The 7,898-nt window shown below is 48.0% G+C and overlaps 1 protein-coding gene across 9 annotated transcripts in view; it reads left to right on the top strand.

Moving 5' to 3' along the window:
* APBA1 (amyloid beta precursor protein binding family A member 1) overlaps positions 1–7,898 on the top strand; it is a 208,543-nt gene that overhangs the window by 160,951 nt on the left and 39,694 nt on the right. The window lies entirely within an intron of this gene.

Below are 7,898 nucleotides of genomic sequence, written 5' to 3'. Positions count from 1 at the left end.
TGTCTCTCTCTCTCAAAAAGAATAAATGTTAAAAAAATAAAAATACAAAAAAATTTATTTCTCAGGTGCTGCGTCTCACTCTACACAGGTGAAATTACTAAATAACCCAGTCACACATTTGGTAAAACTGTGTCATTTTTGTTTTTTTTTTTTTTTAATTTTTTTTTTTCAACGTTTTTTTTTTTTATTTATTTTTGGGACAGAGAGAGACAGAGCATGAACGGGGGAGGGGCAGAGAGAGAGGGAGACACAGAATCGGAAACAGGCTCCAGGCTCCGAGCCATCGGCCCAGAGCCTGACGCGGGGCTCGAACTCACGGACCGCGAGATCGTGACCTGGCTGAAGTCGGAGGCTTAACCGACTGCGCCACCCAGGCGCCCCAAACTGTGTCATTTTTGAAGGATTATTTTCTCCTACCTTTTGTCAACGTGGAATTTTTGTCACTGAGTTTCCTTGGAAGAAATGACCAACGTGTACTGGGACTGGTCAAGGTTGGCTAGAGCCAGCCGGAGTCTTTCACCAAGGTCCTCACAGAAGGGTATCTCGGTAGGTCTTGGGGTGGCTTTGTTGTAAATTAACGCCTGCATATGCACCTGATTCTTTTTTTTTTTGTAACTCCCTCGCCATGATAGCATCACCCTCAACCCTCGCGTTGCAAGATGCTGTCTGGACTGGGAGACAGCGGGCATGCCAGAAATCACACACGGTTGTTGTATATACCCCCAGCCGTAGCCGGCAATGTGCGGTTCTCACCAAGATACCAGTAGGAGTCTGGGGGCCTATAAATTAATTTAGAGTCTATTGTAGTATGATTTTAGAGAGCCTTCTACGTGATTTTTAATTTTATCCATGTGTAAAAGTTTAATAAGGAAGGAAACAAGAAGAGGGAGACGAGGAAAGCATCTCCATGGGTACGTGTTATCCTGGTGAACACTCCCCCTTGGGGGGAAGTGATTGTCGTTGCTGCTGGAATCTTAAAAGACTCGTCAGACGTTGGTTGTGTGCCTTGTGCATACACAGGCCCTGAGCTGGTGCCCTGTGTACGTGGTCGCCGATGAATCCTCATGTCTGCCCCAGGAGGTGGGTAGTAACCGTTGTCCTCAATTCTCAGGAGGATCAGAGAAGGATGAGTAAGGGCGCCGAGTCAGAGCAGTGAGTGGGAGAGCGGGATTCAGATGCTGGTCTGCCTGCTCCTGCGGCTGGAGCCTTCTGCTGTCTTGCTATCTTGAAACCTCCAGAGCTTTACTTGTTCTGCCACATTATAAAATTAAAACATGCCAGCCTTCTTCTTTGTTCTTTATCCCAGCCTCTTTCCAAGGACAAATGGACCTTATGTTCCCTAGATTCACATTGTGCTTTTGGAAACAGACCCTAATATTGGAAAGCCAGATCGTGTTGAATATGAAGACGAGATCCTGTGTCTTAGGAATTTTTTATTTCCACCAACCAACAGGCCTCCCTCCTCTACTCGTGCATTCTGACTCCCTCTCAAAGTAAATAAATAAACATAAAACAAAAAGGAGGACCAAAATTTCAAAGTATGGGGGGAGGCAAGAGGGGATTTAGTTAGAACCTGATCTTGAGAAACAATACTAAAAATTATAAACAGAAGTTTAGTTGTTTTATCTTTTGACTAATAACATGTAGGTTATAATTTCACCTACCTGTGAATTCTTTAAAAAATTTTTTTAATGTTTTATATTTATTTTTGAGACAGAGACAGAGCATGAGTGGGGGAGGGGCAGAGAGAGAGGGAGACACAGAATCCGAAGCAGGCTCCAGGCTCCGAGCTGTGAGCACAGAGCCTGAGGCGAGGCTCAAACTCATCAACCTCGAGATCATGACCTGAGCCGAAGTCAGATGCTCAACCAACTGAACCGCCCAGGCGCCCCTCACCTACCTGTGAATTCTTAAAACAAAGGAGAAGTATTGATTTGAGGAGTTGTAACTTAAAAAAAAAAAAAAAGCCATCGAATGTATGCAGTAGAACCCTTCTTCAGTTCACATGGTGACGTCTGCAGCGTGATCCGAAGGGATCCTTCTAGTCGTAAAGAGGACGGTGTCAGCAAAGACCTGTGAGGGCTGCTACAGTTTTCTCAAGGGCCTCCCTTAATGGATTTGATATTCCAGTCATGCTTTTTCAAAGCACCCCTGGTCCCATCCTTCTTGCTAGGTTAGCGTCCGCCTCGTGAGCTGGTGTTACTCCACCAACTCTCCCAGTTATCCGTGGCTGGTTGGAGCAGTCCTCCAACGGGGCCCGTTGCTTCGTTCTAAAATCCTGCTTTTTATTTACCGTAGAAGTACTCGCTCTTCTGCTCTGCAGCGCGCCTGTAGGCTTCTGGCTTTCCGTTTTGTTTTCTTTGTGGCCTTGTAGCACCACATGGTCCCAACAGAGACCAGCCGCCAGAGACGTGGGCCGGAGAGAGGGGTCGAGGTGGACAGTGACGTCGTGGGTGGTCAGCTCAGTGGTGACTGCTTTTGTGTTACTGTGACTTTTGTTCTCCTCGAGGACCCAGTGGCCACTGCTTTCAGAGGACAACCTGCGTTTGTGTGTCCGTCTGTCTCCCCTGCTGAGCAAGGGGCTCCCTGGGTGCAGGCCAGGGGTCAGGGCCTCCTCAGACACTGTCAGAATTTCCGTGTTCAACAAATGAATGAACGGTCCCAGTGGAACTCACCTTAGTGTATCTTGTGAGTGGAGTCTCTCCAGAAGTCTCTTCAGCTCTCTGTATGTCTCTAGATCGCTGCTTTGTGCTCAGTCCTCGGGCTTCTCTGAGAAGAACACTGTCTACTTGGAAAGAGCCAGCAGACCCTTTAGTTTAGGGGGTGTTCTCATTATCATCCAGTCAGCTTTTCCAGGCCGTAGTCTTCTCTTCATGCATATGTCAAGGGAGAAAGGATTAAGGGAAGGGAAGAGCAGAAAGTGTTAATTCGGTCCCTCAGTTCTTTGGGTTTGCAGTCCAACTGAGGAAACAGTTACTAAGTGCCTAGATTGACCTTCTCTGCTGAAGACAATGGGCCAGTGGCTCACAAAGAAAACCCCATCCTCTGGGCAGAGAGTAGGTGCTGGCTACTTGTCATCAGCGAGGCTCTAGTGACTTGTCCTTGACCGCCAGCTCATTTCCCACTTTCCTGCAGAGCTGCTCGACCTCCCTGCCTGTTTCCAGAACATTCCTTCCACTCCCCATCCCATCCTGCCCCATGAAGACTGCACACTTTTCAGGATTCAGCTGAAGTCTCCCCTTCCCCTAAAGCGTTGCACGTATACCCCTCCCCTCCTGCAGAATTGCGCCCTCCCGGCCCCGCGTCCCATGTACAGGTGAATATCCCTGCCACAGCTCTGCCTCCGCACGTCTGCCCCCCCCCCCCCCATCTGGAAAGGGATATAGGACAGGACCACAGCGTCTCTTTCCTCTTTGTTTAGCAAGCCAGTATCAAAAACAGAGGTAGGCACAGAAATGCCTGTTGAAGGAATAAATGAATAATAGTTCTCTGCCTGCTTTGCTTCCCTGCACATATCACCTCTCCCGCCAGCAGGTACAGCGTGTGCTCCTGGGAGATGTTTGATTGGAAATGAAATGAGTGACTGGCTTTCCCTCTGGATGCTTCTGTATCCTGAGGCCGTCTCAAGCCTAACAAAGGGACTATCCATCTCTTGCCCTGGCCCTGAGGAATCAGACTCTTCGAGCTGAGAGCTCTGCTCTGTGGAGCCCCAGAGCTGTGGTAGTAAAATTCGGACCGCGGTTGTGGAGAATGTGCTAGAACACCACCTGTAGAAGACAAGCAGCTTAAGACCTCCTGCAGTGAACCAGAACAGGGAGTTACTGAGTTGTCTTGGGACATCACAGACGCCTCCTTATAGACGCCCTGTGTGGCACTTTGTGAATTTTCACACCCACCTTTGCTTCCCATCCTTGGTCTCGTTGACTTAAAATGGAATGTTGAGTCAGTGACCCAGAAGGCATGAGACTTCAGACAGAGAAATACATAATAATAACTCACTTTTTGTATCATATTTTATTGGTTACACTTTGCCTCCAGTACATTCTTTGAAAGTAAAAAGTGTTATCTAGTTTCTGGTTTTCTCTCTACTTTTAAAAAAAAATTTTTTAACATTAATTTATTATTGAAAGACAGAGTCAGAGCGTGAGCAGGGGAGGGGCAGAGGGAGAGGGAGACACAGAATCTGAAGCAGGCTCCAGGCTCTGAGCTGTCAGCACAGAGTCCGACACAGGGCTCGAACTCACAAACCGTGAGATCATGACCTGAGCTGAAGTCGGACACTCAACCAAGGCGCCCAGGCACCCCTCTCTACTTTTGAGAGTACAGCAAAGCTGGCAGTGAGGGGGCAAAGGGCTTGTAAAGCAGACATTTGAGATAAGTCAATACTAAACACCTTTGTTTAGGCTCCATGGGGGCTGCGCCAGCCCTGAAGGTGCTTGTCCACCTTGACTTTGTCAGCAGTGGTGTGGGGAGTGGTAGGTTCCCACCAGGTGGGGGGCCTTTCGTTTGCAGACAGCTTGTAGCTTCAGAAGAGCTTTGCTGGAGCTCAGGTCAGAGTTCTAATTCAAAATGCAAGTTTAACATTCCACACATAAGATCACAGGAGTGCTATCAGAAAAGGGCTTCAGGGCACCTAGGTGGCTCAGTTGGTTGGGTGTCCAACTTTAACTCAGGTCATGATCTTGTGGTTCATGGGTTTGAGCCCCGCGTTGGGCTCTGTGCTGACCACATGGAGTCTGGAGCCTGCTTCGGATTCTGTGTGTGTCTCTGTCCCTGCCCCTCCCCCCTAGCACTTTGTCTGTCTGTCTCTCTCTCTCTCTCTCTCTCTCTCTCAAAAATAAACATTAAAAAAAGGAGGGGGCATCCCATCGGCCAGGAAACAATAATGAAGGAGATCAGTGGTTGAACTGCTTTCTGCAGCTTGGAGAATATGGTAAAGCTGGAAACGACACTGATGGCACTTATTCAGCAAATGTTTGCTGAATGCCTACTGTTGATGAGCCCCACGGCCAGGCCCTTGGATTCCAGAGATGATTAAGATAAGATCCCTGCCAGAGTTCTTGGGAGAGGGCAGACACACACATAATTACAGAACTTGACCCAAGCCATCAGGGGAGAACCGTATACCATGAGTGGAGTCTGAGAAAACTTCAGCAAGATAGGTACTTTCAAATTCAGCATCGACGGTGGGAAAGAACGTGGGAGAACTCTCTAGATGGAGGTCATTAACTGCACATGCAAATGGAAGGAAAAGTGAGTGAGCTTAGTTGCATGCAGAAGGCTAGAGTGTGGTGCCCTGGGGGGAAGTGGTCCCTGATGAGGGCAGTGTGGGTCCCTCCTCTCCCGTGTGCCCCAGCAGGCTCCGGGCGCTGGTCACTTCACCTCACTGTGGGGTCTGCCCTGCCTCTTCCACATTCCAGCCTGCTGTCTGGATAACCTGCATTCTCACATCATCCTGAGATGATCCCATGTTCCCAGTGTTGCAACGAATCCATCTTTAGAAGATTTTCGAGAGAAGATGGTTAGATAAGGAAATAGGAACCGAAGGGCTCTTTTGAAGATTTTTTTTTTCTTTTCTTTCTTTTTTAAGTGAAGGTGTAACACAGCCCTCAAACCAGGCAATTAAAGAAAAACCAGCTGTACTAGCTTCCCAGGGACCAGACCCTTAAAATCTTTGCAACAGAGGAAATTACTTGGGGGAAAACATAGATGTAAATATCTAAGGAAGCTCTTCAAATCTGAAAAACTGGGAAACTTTAAAGGCCCTATAATCTCGTGAGGACTTTCCTACATTAATTTTGAGTGGTCCACACTAAGCTAACCTCAGCCAGTACCCCTCAGCTCTCTTGGACACCAAATAAAAACTTCTGCGTGGGATTTTTTTAAGGCATGTAGGACTCGGTTCTTGCATCCAGGGGCTGTGGAGTTAGGGGGTCCTTTACGTCTGCTCTTACCCTGCGCCCACACTCTTGGCCTCACTGGGCAGTGGCTGATTTCTGCCTGTGAATGATTAAGAAGCTCATTGGTCCTCATTTCCCTGCCCGGAATCAGGTCTGTGGGCATGGAAATCAAATCCAGGCCTCGCAGGAATAGTCTCAGCGTGAATAAAACTGCATTTCACCACATCATCGTCCAGGTCATTTGGTGCCCCCTGTGTTTTCCTGTAATCCAGACTTTCTGGAAAAGATGTATTTTTTTTTTTTTTTATGATTTCACATAATGCTCATTGAAGTCCCATTATTTATTTACTTACTTATTTATTTTAATGTTTATTCTTGAGAGAGAGAGAGTGAGTGAGCAGGGGAGGTGCTGAGAGAAGAAAACACAGAATCCAAAGCAGGCCCTAGGCTCTGGGCTGTCAGCACAGAGCCCGACGCGGGGCTCAAACCCACGGACCGCGAGATCATAACCTGAGCCGAAGTCGGACGCTTAACGGACTGAGCCACTCAGGTGCCCCGAAGTCCCACTGTGTATTAATGTACCCCCTCCCCTACTCAGCACAACCAATCTTGTGGAACATTCTCCTTTTCCATGCAGAGGTCCTGTGCCGCTGTTTCTATCTCGGTTTTCCCAAGGGGGCCAGTTGCAAGAGATCAGAAACAGATTCAGCTGTCACTGGTTGACCCTGCTTCCGTTGTCTGGGACGTACCTCCCCTCACACGGCCACGCTTCTTCAGAGAACAGATGGTCACGTGGGTTCTGTTTTAGGCTTTCTATCAGACTTCAACAAATGGTGAAGCGGGGTATATCCTTGCCGTCAGAGGACCTTGGCTGCAGCATTCTTCAGCATCCCTGTGGCTTGCCTGAAGATGCCCTTCATCTGTCAGGATTTCAGGAGCACATACAGAGATGTCTGGGTACTGGCTGGGGAGGGTTTCCAGCGCCCGTACTAGTCCCACCCTCCGGCCTGCTGGCTTGATTTTTTGGCTGTTCATTGGGAAGGTGTTTACGGAGCACATGCTGTGTTGGGCCCTCACCTGGGGCTTCCTGTTCCCTGTCCAGCAAGACCTACCTGTGCCACCACCAGAGGCAGTAACACACCTGATGGGGACCATATGCCCCGAAGCTATGTTTCTACCCCCTATTTTCAAACCTATCATTTAATAAAGGATTTTTGAACTGTTTCAAGAGCAGCCAAGGTCATATTGTTTGGATGCTGAAATTTCTCTGAATTTTCAGTGGCCTGTGGATTAAATCCGAAAAAAATACTTGAAATCTGGACTAGAGAAATACAGGTGGTGTGGTTTCTGGCCATCAGTCCCAGCTGCCATGTTCAGGGTGCCTGAGTGGCTCATTTGTTAACATCTGACTTTGGCTCAGGTCGTGATCTCCCGGTCCATGAGTTCGAGTCCCACATTGGGTGAGTTTGAACCCCACTTCAGGTGAACACGAGCCCCGCTTTGGGTAAAATACGAGCCCTGCTTTGGGTGAGTCCTGCTTCTCTCTCCCTCCCCCTCACCCTCTCCCCCTCCTGGGATTCTTTCTTTCTCTCTCTCTCTGCCCCTTGCTCGTTCACATGTGCTCTCTCTCACTCTCAAGTAAAAAAAAAAAAAAAAATGAAAAATAAGTAAAAACACCTGTTTGGGGGCACCTGGGCGGCTCAGTTGGGTAAACTTCTGACTTCAGCTCAGGTCATGATCTCATGGTTCATGGGCTCCAGCCCCGTATTAGGCTCTGTGCTGACAGCTCAGAGCCTGGAGCCTGCTTCGAATTGTGTCTTTGCTCCTCCCCCCATCTCAAAAATAAACATTTTTAAATGTTTAATTAAAAAATACCTGCTTTCATTTTTCCTTTTCCATTCAGGTAGTCTTGGGCAGGTGGTTTTGTAAGACCATTAGTATCCAAAGTCTTTGTCAGAATTTTAAAAACCACAGACTCATGTGTATCCCCATTAGCTT

The sequence above is a fragment of the Panthera onca genome, chromosome D4, assembly GCF_046562875.1.
Source record: "Panthera onca isolate mPanOnc1 chromosome D4, mPanOnc1 haplotype 2, whole genome shotgun sequence".
Classification (NCBI taxonomy): domain Eukaryota; kingdom Metazoa; phylum Chordata; class Mammalia; order Carnivora; family Felidae; genus Panthera; species Panthera onca.
This window is presented reverse-complemented; position numbering and strand designations above follow the sequence as displayed.